Raw genomic sequence first — 23,051 nt, 5'->3', positions numbered from 1 at the left:
CTCAGCTCCCCAACACCGGGCGATCTACCCCGGGTCGGGGCTTGTCGAACGTCACGCGGCTTTTGGAGCTTCCCGACGTCGGTCTCAACCCGAGACTGTGAGCTCCTTGATGTTAATAATAATAATAATAATGATAATCCTTTATTCGTCCCACAACGGGGACATTTGCAGGGTTACAGCAGCAAAGTGGATAGCAAAAATAGATAAGCATTCATTACAAATATAATTAAGATAATTATCTTTATTTACTGGTCTGCTGGGAGCAGTGCTGGTTGTGCAGTCTCACAGCAGCGGGAAGGAAGGACCTCCGATATCTCTCCTTCACGCACTTGGGGTGAAGGAGTCTGTCACTGAAGGAGCTACTCAGTGCAGTGACAGTGTCCTGCGTGGGGTGGGAGTCGTTGTCCAGCAGCGATGTTAGCTTTGCCATCATCATCCTCCTCTCTCCCACCGCCTGCACTGAGTCGAAGGGGGCAACCCAGGACAGAGCTGGCCTTCTTGATCAGTTTATCAAGTCCGCAGGCCGCGGTTGGAGCGTCGATCGCAGGCAAGGGATCGCACGCTCTGATGGTAAGTCCAAGGCCCCGCGGTGAGGCTCAAGGTCAGTCCCGAGCAAGGCCTCCAATTCCACCATGTTAGGCCGCAGAGCGACCGGAGATACGACCCGGAAAACAATCGCATCTCCGGCACCCCCACTCTGAGCCCCTCTTTGTCCTCGGCGCCACGTCCTCGACCGACCGGCCGACGGCTAACAGGAAACCTAAGGGGAGGCATAAATAGGCATTTTTCTGGTTGGCAAGATGGAACGAGTGGTATGCTGCAGGGATCAATGTTGGAGCCTCATTTTTTAAACAGTTTATAGAAATGATTTGGATGAAGGCGCCAAAAATATATGGCTGCTAAATTTAGTGATGGCACAAGGCGAGGTAGGAAAGTCAGTTGTGAGGAGGACATAGGAAGGCTACAAAGGGTTATAGGCAGGTCAGATGTCTGCACGACAATCTTGCAAATGTAGAACAGTAAGGGGAAATTTGAAATTGTCCATTTATTAGGAAAAATATTTAAAAATGTACCAGATAAATGGTGAGAGTTTGCAAAAGTACATGATACATAGGAATCTTGGTGCCTTTAGTGATTTGCCAACGACCAGTTGGCAGATACAGCAGGGAATTGAGAAACCTAACAGAATATTAGTATTTATTGCTGGTGATATTTAGAGATACAGCGCGGAAACAGGCCCTTCGGCCCACTGGGTCCGCGCCGACCAGCGATCCCCACACATTAACACTATCCTACACCCACTAGGGACAATTTACAATTATACCAAGCCAAGTAACCTACAAACCTGTACGTCTTTGGAGTGTGGGAGGAAACGTAAGATCTCGGAGAAAACCCACGCAGGTCACGGGGAGAACGTACAAACTCCGTACAGACGGCGCCCGTAGTCAGGATGGAACCCGGGTCTCCGGCGCTGCATTAGCTGTAAGGCAGCAACTCTACCGCTGCGCCACCGTGACTGCCCTAACCATATTGAATGTAAAAATAGGAAGATTATGCTTCATTTATGCTGGATATTGAGGAGACCACACCTAGAGTACAGTATTAGTCTCCTCATTTAAGGAAGGATGTTAATGTATTGGAAGCACTTTAGAGAAAGTTCACTGGACTGATACTGGGAATGTAGATACAAGGAACTGCAGATGCTGCTTTTAAAAAAAGACATAAAGTGCTGGGTTAACTCAGAGGGTCAGGCAGCATCTCTGGAGAACATGGATAGGTGACGTTTCACAGAGTGCTGGAGTAACTCAGCGGGTCAGGCAGCATCTGTGGAGAACATGGATAGGTGACGTTTCACAGAGTGCTGGAGTAACTCAGCGGGTCAGGCAGCATCTGTGGAGAACATGGATAGGTGACGTTTCACAGAGTGCTGGAGTAACTCAGCGGGTCAGGCAGCATCTGTGGAGAACATGGATAGGTGACGTTTCACAGTGTGCTGGAGTAACTCAGCGGGTCAGGCAGCATCTGTGGAGAACATGGATAGGTGACGTTTCACAGAGTGCTGGAGTAACTCAGCGGGTCAGGCAGCATCTGTGGAGAACATGGATAGGTGACGTTTCAGGTCAGGATCCTCCTTCAGGCTGATACTTGGAATGGGTAGCCTTTCTTATGAGGAAGTTGAGACAGAGTAAGCTGTATCTGCTGGAACTCCAAAGCGCAAGAAGGCCCTTTATTGAAATATATAAGATTATGGAGTGTCTTGACAGGATGGATGTGGAGAGAACATTTCTGTTGTGGGAGAACCTAGAACATCAGGTCACTGCTTAAAACTAAGGGATCGCTCACTTAAGACAGAGATGAAATACTTTTTTTCTCTCTTAGAAGGTTGTGAGTCATTGGAACTTAGTTTAATTTAGTTTAGTTTAGAGATACAGTGCAGATACAAGCCCTTCGGCCCACCGAGTCCATTTTCTTTGCATTGTTTATATACCAAGTTATATTCGCCACGATTAGAAAATGAAATTCAGGGCTGCAAGAGAACTATTTGTAAACCAGTTTCCGCAGCCGAGGGCACTTCCAGGAGTTTGGAATTTGCGTTACAGTTCATCACAAATGAATGGCATTTAAATCTTGTTTTGTGGGCGGGCTAACTGATGGAAAAAAGCATTTCACGGTGGAAAATGTTGGATTTCTTCCCATCCCGAACTGAGACAAGGGAAATTTAATCTACTGGTCGGAGCTCAAAGGATGAATCTGAGTGCAGGAGAGAACATCGCAAAGCAATTTGTGGTTGATGTGAACATGTCCTGCACTCATCTCCCTCTGGCAGTTCCAGCTTACTATTCAGGATGCACAATGTAAAGCTGACTTTGTAGAGAATGGCCTATTGAACAACAAAATCAACACTACATGTTAAATTGCCTGGAGCTGACCGCAGGCTCTAGAATCACAGAATGGTTACAGCAAAGGAGTCCATTCAGCCCATCGAACTCTTCTGTTAATGATGTCAGGCCCCCCTGACATCAGTCTGAAGAAGGATCTCGACCCGAAACGTCACCCATTCCTTCTCTCCCGAGATGCTGCCTGACCTGCTGAGTTACTCCAGCATTTTGTGAATAAAAAGGCCCCTCTGACATCAGCCTGAAGAAGGGTCTCCACCCGAAACGTCACCCATTCCCTCTCTCCCGAGATGCTGCCTGACCTGCTGAGTTACTCCAGCATTTTGTGAATAAAAACCTTCGATTTGTACCAGCATCTGCAGTTATCTTCTTATACTTCTTGAACTCTTCTGTTAGAGCAATCCAGCTATTCGCACTTCCCCACCCTCTACGCACAAATTCCCTCCTTCCAGATGCTTATCCAGCTCCATTTTGAATCTGCCTCCACCCCGAATCATGGAAGTATGTTCCCTTGCCACCCAGTGCACAAAAAGTATTTTCTTCATATCAATAGGAAAAAAAACTGCAGATGCTGGTTTACATCGAAGGTAGACACAAGAAGCTGGAGTAACTCAGCGGGTCAGGCAGCATCTCGGGAGAGAAGGAATGGGTGACGTTTCGGGTCGAGACCCTTCTTCAGACTGTTGTCAGGGGGGCGGGACAGAGATAGAATGTAGCAAGACTCTCCCAAGATGCTGCCCGACCCGCTGAGTTACTCCAGCTTCTTGTGTCTACCTTCTTCATACCAAAGTTGGCTCTTTATAAGTTCAAAAGTTATAGGAGCAGAATTAGGCCATTCGGCCCATCAAGTCTACTCCACCATTCAATCATGGCTGATCTAACCCTAAACCTAACCTTAACCCTATCTCTCCCTCCTAACCCCTTTCTCCTGCCTTCACCCCATAACCCTTACAACCTTTTTACCAATCATTATATGTATCTTTTTTTAATGTCCTTTCACCGTTGGGAACGGTTGCCACCTACTTTGCGATTTAATGTTAGCTTGAAGCTTTTGCCACAATGGCTATTACTAATGCGGGCAAATAACAGTGCAATCGGGCAAATGACGGGAAAAACGACCACAGAATTCAGTGATCACATAACTGTCATCAAAAGGTCTTTTGTACATTTTGTAAAAGGAAGTTAGCGTCAGCCATGGCAGAGTTGGAAGTGAAGAACCAACACAAAAAAAAAGCCAAAATCTAAGACAGAATATCCTTGTCTTAAACGTCTTCGGCGAACTCAATGAATCTTGTATGCTCGAGCTGTTGCAGGAATTATCCAAGAAAATGAGAGTAATGTATGCCAACAACTGAAACGTACACATATATTGTCTCCAGATTCAACTGCTGCAAAAATCTACCTATGGAATTTGCTGAAAGTCAAAAAAAGACTCTTCTCATTTGCTGTAAGAAAATAACAATAGACAATAGACAATAGACAATAGGTGCAGGAGTAGGCCATTCAGCCCTTCGAGCCAGCACCGCCATTCAATGCGATCATGGCTGATCACTCTCAATCAGTACCCCGTTCCTGCCTTCTCCCCATACCCCCTCACTCCGCTATCCTTAAGAGCTCTATCCAGCTCTCTCTTGAAAGCATCCAACGAACTGGCCTCCACTGCCCTCTGAGGCAGAGAATTCCACACCTTCACCACTCTCTGACTGAAAAAGTTCTTCCTCATCTCCGTTCTAAATGGCCTACCCCTTATTCTTAAACTGTGGCCCCTTGTTCTGGACTCCCCCAACATTGGGAACATGTTTCCTGCCTCTAATGTGTCCAATCCCCTAATTATCTTATATGTTTCAATAAGATCCCCCCTCATCCTTCTAAATTCCAGTGTATACAAGCCCAATCGCTCCAGCCTTTCAACATAACTGCAGATGCTGGTACAAATCGAAGGTATTTATTCACAAAATGCTGGAGTAACTCAGCAGGTCAGGCAGCATCTCAGGAGAGAAGGAATGGGTGACGTTTCGGGTCGAGACTCCTGATCACCTTCCCCCGCAGCCAACAATGGACCATTGTGGGCTCCACCTTTCCTTGATCATCGTTGCTGGCTTTGATTTGTCCTTTTGCAAACCTTTCATTGATTTGTTCTTTGTACCTTATCATACCTCTCGTTTCCCTCTCCCTCTCCCTCTCCCTCTCCCCTGACTCTCAGTCTGAAGAAGGGTCTCGGCCCGAAACATCACCCATTCCTTCTCTCCAGAGATGCTGCCTGACCCGCTGAGTTACTCCAGCACTTTGTGTCCATCGTCGGTGTCAACCGACATCTGCGGTTCCTTCCGACACTGTAATGTTCAATGTTGTATGTAAAGAGTGGTGAAAGCGGAGTATTTGAATATGTTTTAAGGCAGATGAAGAAGGACTCTTGATAAACAGGGAGGTGAAAGGTCATTCGGGCCAGGTGGGGATACAGAGTAAAGGTGACGATCGGATCAACTATGATCTTGTTAAATGCTTTTGATTAAGAGCAAAAACGTCAATTGTGAGGTTTGTAGAACAGCACTGTTGGATTTCCACTGGCTTCATGCCATTGTGAAGCTCATGATTTTGATGCGCTGCAAATTCCCACAGATAGGTGGCGCAGCGGTAGAGTTGCTGTCTCACAGCGCCAGAGACCCGGGTTCAATCCTGACAACGGGTGCCGTCTGTACAGAGTTTGTACGTTCTCCCCGTGACCTGCGTGGGTTTTCTCCGGGATATCCGGGTTCCTCCCACACGCCAAAGACGTGCAGGCTTGTCGGCTAATTGGCTTCTGTAAATTGTAAATGATCCCTAGTGTGTGTAGGATAGTGTTAGTGTGCGGGGATCGCTGGTCAGCACGGACTCGGTGGGCCGAAGGGCCTGTTTCCTCGCTGTATCTCTAAACTTAACTAAGCTAAAGTTCTCAGCAAGTATCGCAGTAAGTATCGACTCAATCAGAAGGACCTAGACAAACTGGTCCAAAAACAGTGCCCAGAGGAGGTTTAGTTTTGTTTAGAGAAACAGCACGGAAACAGGCCCTTCGGCCCACCGAGTCCATGCTGACCAGCGACCCACACACACTAACACTATCCTACACTTACTGGGGACAATTTACATTTACACCAAGTCAATTAACCTACAAACCTGTATGTCTTTGGAGTGTGGGAGGAACCCTTTTCAGTCAGAGAGTTGTGAATCTGTGGAATTCTCTGCCTCAGAAGGCAGTGGAGGCCAATTCTCTGAATGCATTCAAGAGAGAGCTGGATAGAGCTCTTAAGGATAGCGGAGTCAGGGGGTATGGGGAGAAGGCAGGAACGGGGTACTGATTGAGAATGATCAGCCATGATCACATTGAATGGTGGTGCTGGCTCGAAGGGCCCAATGGCTTCCTCCTGCACCTATTGTCTATTGTCTATTATCTCGGAGAAAACCCACGCAGGTCACGGGGAGAATGCACAAACTCCGTACAGACAGCGCCCGTAGTCGGGATAGAACCCGGGTCTCCGGCGCTGCATTCGCTCTAAGGCAGCGACTCTACCGCTGCGCCACCGTGACCGCCCTATTCTATAGAAGTTCTAAAGAACCTATAAAGGTTCTTTAGGTTGTAGGTTGGAGAAGGTCACAGATCTCAGTCAGGACAAAGAATGCAGTCAGAGTTTTGGGCCTTTTTTAAAAAAAGAACAAGTTTCACGGAACAGGGATGGTAAAACTTGTTTGTTTCCAGATCTAGTAAGAACTTATTTTTTAAACAGTAACGTCGAAAATCTCACCGCAGACAAACTATGTGGCTTGCACCACCATCAGCATTGTTCGGAGGATTTAACCCTGGGAAACGGGTGAGAAGAGGAATTTCATAGAAATATTTAGTCAGAGGGTGGTGAATCTAGAAACATAGAAACATCGACAATAGGTGCAGGAGGAGGCCATTTGGCCCTTCGAGCCAGCACCGCCATTCATTGTGATCATGGCTGGTCATCCACAATCAGTAACCCGTGCCTGCCTTCTCCCCATATCCCTTGATTTCACCAGCCCCTAGAGCTCTATCTAACTCTCTTTTAAATTCATCCAGTGAATTGGCCTCTATTGCCTTCTGTGGCAGAGAATTCCACAGATTCACAACTCTCTGGGTTTCCCGTTAGCTGCTAAGTCACACAGAATTTGCTCCACTAAATGTGAAAACTTGCACCACTAAACTACTCCATGTCAAGCTAGTTTTCTGCAAACTTCCCCTTTCCACTGCAGAATGTTGGATCTCTTCACCCTGGTTTGTAAGGGCACGCATCTGCAATATGTGTGGTTTCTGGCACGATGAGCTGCCGTGACACGACATGTTTAAAGTCCAATGATCCACAACCGATTTTATTCACAAGCGTTTGGCTTGCATGGTACGATTGTAGGATTAGCTACCTCGAAACCAACTCAATGTGACCACCCTGCATTTTGCTGCATTCTCTGTTTGAGGTTCATAAGTTCATAAGTAATCGGACCAGAATTAGGCCATTCGGCCCATCAAGTCCACTCCGCCATTCAATCATGGCTGATCTCTCTCTCCCTCCCAACCCCATTCTCCCGCCTTCTCCCCATAAACCCTGACTCCCGTACTAATCAAGAATCTGTCAATCTCCGCCTTAAAAATATCCATTGACTTGGAGATGGACACAAAAAGCTGGAGTAACTCAGTGGGTCAGACAGCTTCTATGGGGAAAAGGAATAGGTGACGTTTTGGGTCGAGACCCTTCTTCAGACTGAGAGTCAGGGGCAAGGGAAAAGAAAGATGGAGAGAGATGTAGAATAAATGAATTAAAGACATGCAAGGAAGTACCAATGATGGAGGAAACAGGCCATTGTTAGCTGTGGGCTAAGTTACAGACAATGAGACTCACCAGGACGACAACGGAGAGAGAGGGAATGAAAGGGTTACTTCAAGTTAGAGAAATCAAGATTCGTACTGCTGGGGTGTGAGCTGCCCAAGCAAAATATGAGGTACAGTTCCTCCAATTTGCGTTTGACCTCACTCTGACAATGGAGGAGGCTCAGGACAGAAAGGTCTCTGTGGGAATGGGAAGGGGAATTTAAGTGTTTGGCAACCGGGAGATCAGGTAGGTTCAGGCAGACTGAGCGAAGGTGTTCAGTGAAACGATCGCCCAGTCCGCGTTTGGTCTCGCTGATGTATGAGAGTCCACACCTTGAACGATTGCCTCCACAGTCGTCTGTGACAATGAATTCCACAGATTCACCACCCGCTGACTAAAGAAATTCCTCCTCATCTCCTTTCTCAAGGTATTTATTCACAAAATGCTGGAGTAACTCAGCAGGTCAGGCAGCATCTCGGGAGAGAAGGAATGGGTGACGTTTCGGGTCCAGACCCTTCTTCAGACTGATGTCAGGGGGGCAAAGGAAGGATATAGGTGGAGACAGGAAGATAGAGGGAGAACTGGGAAGGGGGAGGGGAAGAGAGGGACAGAGGAACTATCTAAAGTTGGAGAAGTCAATGTTCATACCGCTGGGTTGCAAGCTGCCCAAGCGAAATATGAGGTGCTGTTCCTCCAATTTCCAGTGGGCCTCACTATGGCACTGGAGGAGGCCCATGACAGAAAGGTCAGACTGGGAGTGGGAGGGGGAGTTGAAGTGCTCGGCCACCGGGAGATCCTTTCTAAAAGCACCAGCAAGTCCTTTCTAAATGTACATCCTTTTATTCTGAGGCTATGGCCTCTGGTCCTAGACTCTCCCACTAGTGGAAACATCCTCTCCACATCCACTCTATCCAGGCCTTTCACTATTCTGCATTTTTCAATGAGGTCCCCCCTCATCCTTCTAAGCTCCAGCGAGTACAGGCCCAGTGCCGTCAAACGTTCATCATATGCTAACCCAATCATTCCTGGGATCATTCTCGTAAACGTCCTCTGGACCCTTCCCAACGCTAGCACGTCCTTCCTCAGATATGGGGCTCAAAACTGTTCACAATACTCCAAATATCTGTCTAAAATAAACATTCTGCTCCATGAGATGATCAATTAGGCATTCCATGTAGGGTTGCCAACTGTCCCGTATTAGCCGGGACATCCTGTATTTTGGGCTAATTTGATTTGTCCCGTACGGGACCACCTTTGGCCCGGACGGCGCTGTAGGCCCGGACACTGTAGGCCAGGACACTGGATGCCTAGACGCTGTAGGCCCGGACACTGTAGTCCCGGACAGTGTAGGCCCCGGCACCGCCTAACGGAGGTTGCGTAGCAACCTGCCTCCCGGCACGGGCGGCCACCATTGGTGGAACAGGAGAATGTGGCCGCTGGCTGGGTCAGGTCACGTGGGGTGCAGGGCGGTGACGTCACCCTTTGTCCCTTATTTGGGAGTGAGGAAGTTGGCAACCCTAATTCCGTGAGATGAGCGTGTATAGAGTACGTGTCAATAAAGAACCATTGACCCAATGACTGGATTCCCCTGTTGGACAATCCAGAGCTTTCTCACAGCTTAACAGCATTTGAGTGGCCAAAGAATACGATTGCTTTCCTCTTTTAACATTGCTTTCAAATGCAGGAAAAATGTTCCCGATGTTGGGGGAGTCCAGAACCAGAGGTCACAGTTTAAGAATAAGGGGTAGGCCATTTAGGACTGAGATGAGGAAAAACTTTTTCACTCAGAGAGTTGTGAATCTGTGGAATTCTCTGAAGAAAGTTGGCCTTCGTTGCGAGAGGATTTGAGTTTAGGAACAAGGAGGTCCTACTGCAGTTGTACAGGGCCCTGGTGAGACCACACCTGGAGTATTGTGTGCAGTTTTGGTCTCCTAATTTGAGGAAGGACACTATTGCTATTGAGGGAGTGCAGTGTAAGTTCGCCAGGTTAATTCCCGGGATGGCGGGACTGTCATATGATGAAAGAATGGGTCGACTGGGCTTATATCCACTGGAATTTAGAAGGATGAGAGGGGATCTGAGAGAAACATATGAAATTCTTAAAGGATTGGACAGGCTAGATGCAGGAAAAATGTTCCCGATGTTGGGGGAGTCCAGAACCAGGGGTCACAGTTTAAGAATAAGTGGTAGGCCATTTAGGACTGAGATGAGGAAAAACCTTTTCACCCAGAGAGTTGTGAATCTGTGGAATTCTCTGTCGCAGAAGGCAGTGGAGGCCAATTCATTGGATGTTTTCAAGAGAGAGTTAGATTTAGCACTTAGGGCTAATGGAATCAAGGGATATGAGGAAATAGCAGGAATGGGGTACTGATTGTGGATGATCAGCCATGATCATATTGAATGGAGGTGCTGGCTCGAAGGGCCGAATGGCCTCCTCCTGCATATGTTTCCATGTTTCTATGTTTACCCGTATATGGCCATGTGCCTAAGATGCCATTGGGACGGCCAATCAGAGAGTGATCGTCGTGTGGGGATACAGTAGATGACGGAGGTAATCAAGGCCTCTACTTCCTGGGAAAAACAACCAATCAAGGGCAGCACGGTGGTTCAGCGGTAGAGTTGCTGCCTCACAGCGCCAGGGACCCAGGTTCGATCCTGACTATGGGTGCTTGTCTGTATGGAGTTTTTACGTTCTCCCCGTGACCTGCGAGGGTTTTCTCTGGGAAGCTCCGGTTTCCTCCCACATTCCAAAGATGTACAGGTTTGTTGGTTAATTGGCTTGGTAAAATTGTAAATTGTCCCTAGTGTGTGTGTAGGATAGAATTAGTGTGCTGGTTGGCGCGGACTCAGTGGGCCGAAGGGCCTTTTTCTGCGCTGTACCTCTAAGCTAAACCAAAGTAAAAACTAAAATCAAAATATCCAGGCTCTGCAATTTTTCTCATCATGAATATTTAGTCCTGTGTGTGTGTGTGTGTGTGTCTGTCATATTTAGTTCACTTCATTGTCACGTGTACCGAAGTACAGTGAAAAGCTTTTATTGCGTGCTAACCAGTCAGCGGAAAGACAGTACATGATTACAATCGAGCCGTCCACTGTGTACATGGTAAAGGGAATAACGTAAATAATGTTTAGTGCACGATAAAGTCCAGGAATGTCCAATCAAAGATAGTCCAAGGGTCTCCAATGAGATAGATAGTAGCTCAGGACTGCTCTCTAGTTGTTGGTCGGATGGTTCATTTGCCTGATGACAGCCGGGAAGAAACCTTTTATAAAGGCATCTGGAACTCAGTTCAAATTGTAGGAGTCCCTGATGTTCTCCTCACTTTTACTCTCACCAAGAAACGTCTGTGCAGTTATTTTGTTTCTGGGCAGGAAGTGTGTAAATCTGATCCAGACACCGACTTGGAAAGCCATTTAAAGGCTTATTCACATGGGGGGAGGTTATAAAGGGGGATGCAGATGGGCAAAGTCTCATCGCTACATTGCTAACAAACTGCTGAAACCTTATTCAGAAGTTCCTCCCTCAAGCCCCCGCTATTATCATATCATATCATATCATATCATATATATACAGCCGGAAACAGGCCTTTTCGGCCCACCAAGTCCGTGCCGCCCAGCGATCCCCGTACATTAACACTATCCTACACCCACTAGGGACAATTTTTTTTTTTTTTAATAACATTTTTACCCAGCCAATTAGCCTACATACCTGTACGTCTTTGGAGTGTGGGAGGAAACCGAAGATCTCGGAGAAAACCCACGCAGGTCACAGGGAGAACGTACAAACTCCTTACAGTGCAGCACCCGTAGTCAGGATCGAACCTGAGTCTCCGGCGCTGCATTGTGAGATCAGAGTCCCTGAACTGATGGATACGACACCTGGAGCTTTTTTTGTTGCCTCCCTCTATTTGCGCTACCAGCCGTATTTCTTTTTTTTAGTTAGTTTATCCCTTCAGTCGCTCAACTCCCCATTGTTTCCCGATTCCAGTTGGAGTGTAGCTTCTTCAGTGACTGCTGCTCTCTGCCACACCGTCAAATCCAAATTGTGCATGTCAAAGAGTCATGGAGTCATACAGCGTGGAAGCAGGCCCTTCGGCCTAACTTGTCCACACCGGCCAACATGTCCCAGCTACACTGGCATTTAGAAGGATGAGAGGAGATCTTATCGAAACGTATAAGATTATTAAGAGGTTGGACACGTTAGAGGCAGGAAACATGTTCCCAATGTTGGGGGAGTCCAGAACCAGGGGCCACAGTTTAAGAATAGGGGGTCGGCCATTTAGAACTGAGATGAGGAAAAACCTTTTCAGTCAGAGAGTTGTGAATCTGTGGAATTCTCTGCCTCAGAAGGCAGTGGAGGCCAATTCTCTGAATGCATTCAAGAGAGAGCTAGATAGAGCTCTTAAGGATAGCGGAGTCAGGGGGTATGGGGAGAAGGCAGGAACGGGGTACTGATTGAGAATGATCAACCATGATCACATTGAATGGCGGTGCTGGCTCAAAGGGCCGAATGGCCTCCTCCTGCACCAATTGTCTATTGTCTATTGTCTACATTAGTCCCACCTGCCCGTGTTTGGCCCATATCCCTCTAAACATGTCCTATCCATGTACCTGTCTAACTGTTTCTTAAACGCTGGCCTCAACTACCTCCTCTGGCATCTTGTTCCATACACCCACCACCCTCTGTGTGGAAAAAGTTACCCCTCAGATTCCTATTTAATCTTTTCCCTTTCACCTTGAACCTATGTCCTCTGGTCCTCGATTCCCCGATATGCCCAAAACTGGGATAGATTATCACGACAGTGACAGGCTCAAAGCCAATAATCGGTCTGAAGAAGGGTCTCGACCCGAAACGTCACCTATTCCATTTCTCCAGAGATGCTGCCTGACCTGCTGAGTTACTGCAGCATTTTGTGTCTATCCTTGGAATAAACCAGCATCTGGAGTTCCTTCCTACACGTCATTGTATGCTCACTGGTTCTCAGAAACTGTTCCTGCTGCATCTTTGTATTTCAGTGCACAGTGGATCTCAGTCTCACTGGTGTACCGTCATAAGTTATTGGAGCAGAATTAGGCCATTCGGCCCATCAAGTCTACTCCACCATTCAATCATGGCTGATTTATCTCTCCCTCCTAACCCCATTCTCCTGCCTTCTCCCGATAACCCCATAATCAAGAATCTGTCAATCTCCACCATAAAAATATCCACTGACTTGGCCTCCACCGTCATCTATGGCAATGAATTCCACAGATTCACCACCCTCTGACTGAAGAAATTCCTCCTCCTCTCCTTTCTAAAGGTATGACCTCTTATTCTGAGGCTGTGCCCTCTGGTCCTAGACTCTCCCACTAGTGGAAACATCCTCTCCACATCCATTCTTTCTGTACACAATGGTCTGTAGAATTATTTTATTCATTGTAACTTATTTTCGCTATTTGTTGGATTGCCATGCATTCCATGAATGGATTTTCAGATATTTTTTGGGATGTTTTAGTTTAGTTTAGAGATACAGCGCGGAAACAGGCCCTTCGGCCCACCGAGTCCGCGCCGACCAGCGATCCTCGCACACTAACACTATCCCACACACATTAGGGACCATTTACAATTTTTCCAAAGCCAATTAGTCTACAAAACTGCATGTCTTTGGAGCGTGGGAGGAAACCAAAGATTCTGGAGAAAACCCACATGGTCACAGGGAGAACGTACAAACTCTGTACAGACAACACCGGTGGTCAGGATCGAACCCGGGTCTCTGCGCAGTAAGGCAGCAACTCTACCTCTGCACTACTGCGCCACATATGAGCCAACCAGTAAAGACTTGAGCTTCATCCCCTTTGTCCAGTTTTCACACCATACACTTCCTTATCTGTGTGTCTCCCGCTCCCCTGACATCAGTCTGAAGAAGTGTCTCGACCCGAAACGTCACCCATTCCTTCTCTCCAGAGATGCTGCCTGTCCCGCTGAGTTACTCCAGCATTTTGTGTCTATCTTCGGTTTAAACCAGCATCTGCTGTTCCTTCCCACACAGTGAAGACACTGATTAGGTAAGAACATTTGCTGAGACCCCAATCTGTGCTCTTTCAGACTTGCTAATAATTGTCCACACCATTGTGGCGCAGGGTTGCCAACTGTCCCGTATTAGCCGGGACATCCCATATTTTGGGCTAAATTGGTTTGTCCTGTACGGGACCGCCCTTGTCCTTTCAAGAGAGAGCTGGATGCTCCTTGATGCTTTCAAGAGAGAGCTGGATAGAGCTCTTAAGGATAGCAGAGTCAGGGGGTATGGGGAGAAGGCAGGAACGGGGTACTGATTGAGAATGATCAGCCATGATCACATTGAATGGCGGTGCTGGATCGAAGGGCTGAATGGCCTACTCCTGCACCTATTGTCTATTGTCTATTGTATTAGGCCCGGGGGGCGCTGTAGGCCCGGACGCATTAGGCCCGGACGTTGTAGGCCCGGACACTGTAGGCCCGGGCGCTATAGGCCCGGACGCTGTAGGCCCGGACAGTGTAGGCCCCGAGGCCCGGGCGCCGCCTAACGGAGGTTGCGTAGCAACCCCCTGCCGGCCCGGGCGGCCGCCATTGGTGGAGCGGGAGCACGTGGCTGCTGGCTGGGTGAGGTCACGTGGGGCGCGGGGCGGTGACGTCACCTTGTCACTTATTTGGGAGTGAGATAGTCGGCACCCCTAGTGTAGACCGAAGATAAATTTCTTCCTCTCCTTTGGTGTGATCTTTCAGAAAGGGCTCCGTCCAAAACTGAACACACGCATACGTTTTAATGTAGATCTGACCTCTGTAAGTGACAGGCAAATGAAATGCTGTGCTGGCAGCTTAGTTTACACACAGAGGGCTTTCTTGCAGTAGGTGAAGAGGTGAAAGGTCAGCTTACTATATTCTGCAAAGATGAACGCATTCAGGCAGCAAGCAAACGTTTCCAAATCACACTACAGCTGAGAATGGAATAGCCTGCAGTGGCCGAGTCGTTTGCCTTAGTTGCATTCAAAGCTTGAATTACTTGTCCCAAAGGATTTGCAGAAACCGCTAACAGCTGATGTAATTTTAAGATTGACTCCCTTTTCACCCGAAAGGTCCCTGTGTATATTTTGGACATTAGAATGTGCTCCTTAACTTCTCCCAGCTAGGACGCTGTTCAAAATCTATATTTGTGTTTAGTTTATCGTGACGTGTACTGAGGTACAGTGAAAAGCTTTTTTGATGCTTTTTTGATTACTCCAGAGATGCTGAGTTACTCCAGCATTTTGTGTCTATCTTCGGTTTAAACCAGCATCTGCAGTTCCTTCCTACACATTTCTGCCCACTACCACCTCCCCAGGCAGCATGTTCCAAGTACCCATGGCTCTGTGTGTAAACAACCTGCCCCCCCATATCTCCTGTAAACTTTCTCTCTCATGTTAAAGCTCTGTCCTCTTGAATTTGGGTTTAGTTCATTGTCACATATACCCGGTAGGTATTGTGAAAAGCTTTTGTTGCGTGCTAACCAGTCAGCGGAAAGACAATACATGATTACAATCGAGCCGTCCAGAACGTACAGATACATGATAAAGGGAATAACGTGAATAACGTTTGGTGCAAGATAAAGCCAGTAAAGTCCGATCAAAGATAGTCCGTAGGTCTCCAGTGAAGTAGATGGTAGCTCAGGAGTGCTCTCTAGTTGTTGATAGGATGGTTCAGTTGCCTGATAACAGCTGGGAAGAAACTGTCCCTGAATCTGGAGGTGTGCGTTTTCACACTTCTGTGCCTCTTGCCCGATGGGAGGGGGGTGAAGAGGGAGTGGCCGGGGTGAGTCTGGTCCTTGATTATGCATTATGAGATTTGACATCTTGTATTTGACATTTCCACCCTGGGGGAAAAAGGTTCTTACTGTCTACCCAGTCTATGCCTCTCATAATATTATACACATCTGTTAGGCGGTGCTCGGGCCTCCGGGCCTACACTGTCTGGGCCTACAGCGGCCCCCGGGCTGACAGTGTCTGGGCCTACAGTGTCCGGGCCTACAGTGTCCGGGCCTACAGCGTCCGGGCCTACAGCGTCCGTGCCTACAGCGTCCAGGCCTACAGCGTCCAGGCCTACAGCACCCCCTGGGCCTAATACGGGACAAAAGCAGTCCCGTACGGGACAAACCAACTTAGTCCTATATACGGGATGTCCCGGCTAATACGGGACATTTGGCAACCCTACTTATACAGCCAATCCCTGCTCAATTGTATTGGCAAATTCACCGAGTGTAAACCATTTAATTATACACAAACAAAACACATGAGTCCTGGGAACTACTATCCATGTCCGAAGAATGATATTTAAGATAGTATTAATATTGCCAGCACAGTTGTTTACATTGCCAGCAGCAGCACTGCCCAATGTTTTTATGAGTTTCACTTGTTTTCTCAACTGGGGTCAGAGACTGGTTACATAGAAACATAGAAACATAGAAAATAGGTGCAGGAGGAGGCCATTCAGCCCTTCGAGCCAGCACCACCATTCATTGTGATCATGGCTGATCATCCACAATCAGTAACCCGTGCCTGCCTTCTCCCCATATCCCCTGATTCCACTAGCCCCGAGAGCTCTATCTAACTCTCTCTTAAATCCATCCAGTGAATTGGCCTCCACTGCCCTCTGTGGCAGAGAATTCCACAAATTCACAACTCTCTGGGTGAAAAAGATTTTTCTCACCTCAGTTTTAAATGGCCTCCCCTTTATTCTAAGACTGTGGCCCCTGGTTCTGGACTCGCCCAACATTGGGAACATTTTTCCTGCATCTAGCTTGTCCAGTCCTTTTATAATTTTATATGTTTCTATAAGATCCCCTCTCATCCTTCTAAACTCCAGTGAATACAAGCCCAGTCTTTTCAATCTTTCCTCATATGTTAGTCCCGCCATCCCAGGGTGGAGTACACAATACTCCAGATGTGGTCTTACCAGGGCCCCATACAACTGCAGAAGAACCTCTTTACTCCTATACTGAAATCCTCTCGTTATAAAGGCCAACATTCCATTGGCTTTCTTCCTGCCTGCTGTACCTGCACGCCAACTTTCAGTGACTGGTGTACAAGGACACCCAAGTCTCGCTGCACCGACCCCTTACCTGGTCTGTAATTCCCCGTCTTCTCTCTCGCTCCTTTCTTGAAAAGTGGGATAACATTAGCTATCCTCCAATCCACAGGAACTGATCCTGAATCTATTGAACATTGGAAAATGATCACCAATGCGTCCACTATTTCTAGAGCCACCTCCCTGAGGACCCTGGGATGCAGACCACCAGGCCCAGGGGATTTATCATCCTTCAGTCCCATTAGTCTACCCAATACTATTTCTCACCTAATGAAAATTTCTTTCAGTTCCTCTATCCCCCTAGATCCTCTGTCCTCCAATACATCTGGGAGATTGTTTGTGTCTTCCTTAGTGAAGACAGTTCAGAAGTACCTGTTCAACTCTTCTGCCATTTCCTTGTTACCCATAATAATATCACCCGTGTCTGCCTTCAAGGGACCCACATTTGACTTTGCTAATCTTTTTCTCTTAACATATCTAAAGAAGCTTTTACTGTCCTTCTTTATATTGTTGGCCAGCTTCCCCTCGTTCTTCATCTTTTCAGCCCGTATTGCCCGTTTTGTTACCTTCTGTTGTCTTATGAAAGTTTCCCAATCCTCTGGCTTCCGGTTACTCTTTGCTGTGTTACACATCTTTCTCAGCGGGGCTGGAGCTCAGATCTGTGACATGTCTATATAATTTACAGGCAAATAGGTTCAGTATTGCCCGATGGAACACAGCAATATTGTATTTGTATTGCTCAGGTCAATACAAAATACACAGCACACGGGACACAGCACACGAGACACAGCACACGGGACACAGCACACGGGACACAGCACACGGGACACAGCACACGGGACACAGCACACGGGACACAGCACACGGGACACAGCACATGGGACACAGCACACGAGACAGCACACGGGACACAGCACACGGGACACAGCACACGGGACACAGCACACAAGACAGCACACGAGACACAGCACACGGGACACAGCACACGGGACACAACACACGGGACACAGCACACGGGACACAGCACACGAGACACAACACACGAGACACAGCACACGGGACACAGCACACGGGACACAGCACACGGGACACAGCACACGAGTACTTTTTCATCACATGTGACAAGCCACAGTGAAATTCTTTGTCTTGCGTACCACACACACAGTATGTGAAGAGTCGCTAGCAATAGGCGCCGACACAGTTACAAAGTGTTCAATGTAGTCCCAATGGTCCCTCTTTGTTCCCCACATTAGGGGAACAGCAAACCCGATGGTCATTTTACATCCAGGGAAACAAGGAAACAGAGGGTTTATTATGGACTCACTGACCTACCTTGGCTTTTGGCTAAGCAACCTCTTGATTTTTAAAGTTTTTCTCCTTGTCAGAGAGTCTTTCAACTCTCATCCAGTCCTAAAACATCTTTGAAATATCTGCATGCATCCCAATTCAGTTTGGTGAGCATCCCCAAATTTAGCTGTTGGAGGCTGTGCCTTCAGCTACTGAAACCCTGGGCTCTCGAATTCCCACTCTGAGTCTTTCTGCCTCCCTCGTCACTTTTTGAAGACACTCCTCAAAACCTAGTCTGAAGAAGGATCCCGACCCGAAACATCATCTATCCATGTTCTCCAGAGATGCTGCCTGACCCGCTGAGTTACTCCAGCACTCTGTGAAACGTCACCTATCCATGTTCTCCACAGATGCTGCCTGACCCGCTGAGTTACTCCAGCACCTTGTGTCATTTTCTAAACCAGCATCTGTATTTCCTTGTTTCTACTTTGCTCAAGTCTTTGGTCATCTGGCCTTTGTCTGCTTAGGTGGTCCATTGTCATTTTGTTTCGTACCATAATAGTCGTGTGAAGTGCCATGTAATGCTTTTGCAATGATCAAGCTATTTATCTAAAATGAAAGTGATGTTGATGGTGCTGATGCAGTATTGTTTATAGCTCAAAATGGAGTACCTCTTACACCAAGAGCTTAGCAATTAAAAGTTAGAAAGAAGGGATTGTAGGAGGTCAATATAATAAATTTATGAGAGTAACTAATGACGGCCATCAAAGAGTCCTCTGTAAATTGCATGGTAATTTTCTTAATAGTTGCTGCAGGAAAGGCAGATTTTTGATTTGAGCTAATAAACCTCGCTGGTGTAGCGACCATAGAGAATGGTCCAGGTCGTCGAACCCTCGGATTGGCCAGCGAGGTCACGTGGGAACGCGACCATGAGGGTTGGTCCAGCAAACGACATCGCTGATTGGCCAGCGATGTCAGGTGCGCGTTTGGCGCCCGATTTAGCCAGTTCGGCGAAGTCTTCAAGGAAGACAGTAAGTTTATATTGGTTGTCCTGTAACTTGTTGTTTTGATTCTGTATTCGTGTATTGCGGCTGCAATAAACTTCGTCTACAACTAGCAAGTTTCGGACTCGCCATATTGGTGACCCCGAACGTGATCTGGACGATCACCAACTGAGCAGGAACCCGACGCCTCGTTGACGATGACCGAGCAGGGCACACCGGAGTCAGGCGCGGCAGGCGTTCATCTTCCGTTATTTTGGACGTACGCACCGCAAGCTTGGTTTATCCACGCCGAGGCTCAATTCCACATAAAGAAGGTGTCGGACGATTCCACGAAGTACTTCTACCTCGTCAGCGCCCTATCGCCGGACACAACCAAGCGCATGATGCGGTTTATCATAACTTCACCTGCGGAAGACAAATACGAAACCATGAAGAAGGCATTACTGCGAACCTTCGGGTTAAATAAGCATGGTGGTGCGGCAAAACTTCTGCACCTACCGGAGCTTGGAGACCAACTGCCTTCCGTCCTCATGGCCGAAATGATGGTGCTAGCCGGTGAGCATACGGATTGCCCGATGTTTGAACAGGCATTCCGCGAGAAACTTCCCGAGGATGTCCGACTGCTGCTTACGGATTGTTCTTTTAAGGACCCCGAAGCATATGCAGCGAAAGCGGACGCGCTCATAGCGGGAAAAAACAAGGCCAGTGATTCCATCAACAAAGTCTCGACATCGGTGACCACGCCACAGCGACGGCAAGATGGCGCCACGTCTCCCGCCAATTCCCCGAAAGCCCGCCAAAAAGATCCGCACAAGCGCGGCTGGTGCTATTATCACCTACGATGGGGTAACGAATCCCGCAACTGTCGTTTGCCTTGTACCTTCGCGGGAAATGCCTCGGCCGATCGTACATAGGGGCAGTTACGATTGGCCAGAACCGGCGCCTCTATGTCCATGATCGATTCACGGACACAGAATTTTTGGTAGACACCGGAGCCATCGTCAGCATAGTGCCGCCGACCGACCTCGAAACCAGATCGGGTAAGACAGGTCCCACCCTCATCGCGGTTAACGGCAGCCCAATTCGCACTTTCGGCACACGGAAGATGTCCCTTGCTTTAGGCCTCCGCACGTACGAATGGCCATTCATCATAGCCGACGTCAAACAAGCGATCCTGGGCGCAGATTTTCTCTGGGCTTTTTCACTGGTTCCTGATGTCCGCGGTAACGACCTCCGACCCGCTGCTGAAGACGAGCACGTCGCTCCGGCAATCGCCTCCTCGCCCAGCCCTACTGTCCAGGCCGTCGTCGCGGCCCCCGACTCGTATGCTGCGATTCTGGCAGAGTTCCCAGAGCTGCTCGTCCAACGTTTTGACGCACCTTCAGCTAAGCACGGTGTAGTCCATCACATCCGCACTGAAGGCCCTCCCGTTTTCGCTCGGGCCAGGAGACTACCGCCAGACAAACTGGTGGTGGCACGGGCGGAGTTCAGGAAGATGGAGGAAATGGGAATTGTTCGTCAGTCTGACAGCCCGTGGGCCTCGCCGTTACACATGGTCTCCAAGGCATCTGGGGGGTGGAGGCCATGTGGCGATTATCGGCGTCTCAATGCTGTCACCACGGCTGATCGCTACCCCATACCGCACCTACAGGACTTTTCATCTGGACTGGAAGGAGCGGTGGTGTTTTCCAAAATCGATTTGGTGCGAGGATACCATCAGATTCCGGTGCGACCGGAGGACATACAAAAAACTGCAACTATTACTCCGTTCGGGTTGTTTGAATGGTTGCGTATGCCTTTCGGTTTAAAGAACGCGGCACAGGCTTTCCAGCGACTGATGGACCGCGTGGGCAGGGGTTTACCCTTTGTGTTTATTTATTTAGACGACATCCTGGTAGCCAGCCCCTCAGTGCAAGAACACCAGGCCCATTTGCGGACCGTGTTCCAGCGGCTCCAAGACCACGGGCTCATTATTCAACCCTCCAAATGTCAATTCGGCCTGCCTGCTCTCGATTTTCTAGGTCACAGAATTACCTCTGCCGGCGCTGTCCCTTTGCCAGAGAAGGTGGAGGCTATCCGGGCTTTCCCCAGGCCTACCACAGTAAAAGGGCTGCAGGAGTTCGTAGGCATGGTTAATTTCTACCATAGATTCATTCCGACAGTTCCTCCGGGACCTCCAGTTTCGGCAGTTCCCCTAGGACCCCCCGTTTCGGCAGTTCCTCCAGGACCCCCCGTTCCGGTAGTTCCTCCAGAACCTCCCGTTCCGGCTGTTCCACCAAGTCCGGAACCTCCGGCTCCTGTGGTTCAGGCTGTCCCTCTCCGTACTCGTTATGGTCGCGAAATCCGGCTCCCTGCTAGGTTCCGCACCTCGGGTTCTGGGGGGGGTCATGTAGCGACCATAGAGAATGGTCCAGGTCGTCGAACCCTCGGATTGGCCAGCGAGGTCACGTGGGAACGCGACCATGAGGATTGGTCCAGCAAACGACATCGCTGATTGGCCAGCGATGTCAGGTGCGCGTTTGGCGCCCGATTTAGCCAGTTCGGCGAAGTCTTCAAGGAAGACAGTAAGTTTATATTGGTTGTCCTGTAACTTGTTGTTTTGATTCTGTATTCGTGTATTGCGGCTGCAATAAACTTCGTCTACAACTAGCAAGTTTCGGACTCGCCATACTGGTACCAAATCTGTAAAGGGTAGGAGTAAAGTTTAGCCCAGACCTGGTGTTTAGATTGGCTTTTAAAGGAGAAGAGAAGATTGTGGGTGGTGGGGGCGTCCATCGTTTTGAGACCTGGGAACTAGGAGTTAATAGTGAAATAGGCCTCGAATAGTGAGCGGCCTGGATAGAGTGGATGTGGAGAGGATGTTTCCACTAGTGGGAGAGTCTAGGACCAGAGGGCACAGCCTCAGAATTAAAGTGTCGTACCTTTAGAAAGGAGATGAGGAGGAATTTCTTTAGTCAGAGAGTGTTGAGTCTGTGGAATTCATTGCCACAGACGGCTGTGGTGGCCGTCAATGGGTATTTTTAAGGTGGAGATTGACAGATTCTTGATTAGTACGGGTGTCAGGGGTTGTGTGGAGAAGGCAGGAGAATGGGGTTAGGAGGGAGAGATAGATCAGCCATGATTAAATGGCGGAGTAAACTTGATGGGCCGAATGGCCTAATTCTGCTTCAAGAACTTATGAACCTCAAAGCATGATTTCCCCTTCATAAATCCATGCTGACTTTGACCGATCCTGTCACTACTTTCCAAATGTGCTGCTACCCGACCCTACTGTCAGTTTGTTTGTAGCACTCATTGATCTGCTCATAGTTCAAATCGAAGTGACTGAGAGACTGGATTGTCTAAGACGAAGAAAAGACAGAACATTTTGTTTTAAAGCAAATAGTTTGCAAAACTCCTACCTCCTTCTATCTGGCAATGCTACAGTTTCGTCATTGATCTCGTACAGCCCTTTGAAGAAAAACATTGAGCATCAGAGACACTAAACAGTCATGAGGACATGAAACAGGAATAGACAATAGACAATAGACAATAGGTGCAGGAGGAGGCCATTCAGCCCTTCGAGCCAGCACCGCCATTCAATGCGATCATGGCTGATCATTCTCAATCAGTACCCCGTTCCTGCCTTCTCCCCATACCCCCTCACTCCGCTATCCTTAAGAGCTCTATCCAGCTCTCTCTTGAAAGCATCCAACGAACTGGCCTCCACTGCCTTCTGAGGCAGAGAATTCCACACCTTCACCACTCTCTGACTGAAAAAGTTCTTCCTCATCTCCGTTCTAAATGGAATATTATAATAGAAATAACAGATAGCAAAAAAAAATCAGGACAAGGAAAGAGAGAGGCCATTAAACCCAACACTTGCATCCAGCAATGACACACATCGCCTACTTCTCCCCTACTCCATCTAGTTTGGTTTAGTTTA

Source organism: Rhinoraja longicauda, chromosome 42, assembly GCF_053455715.1.
Source record: "Rhinoraja longicauda isolate Sanriku21f chromosome 42, sRhiLon1.1, whole genome shotgun sequence".
NCBI lineage: Eukaryota > Metazoa > Chordata > Chondrichthyes > Rajiformes > Arhynchobatidae > Rhinoraja > Rhinoraja longicauda.
This window is presented reverse-complemented; position numbering follows the sequence as displayed.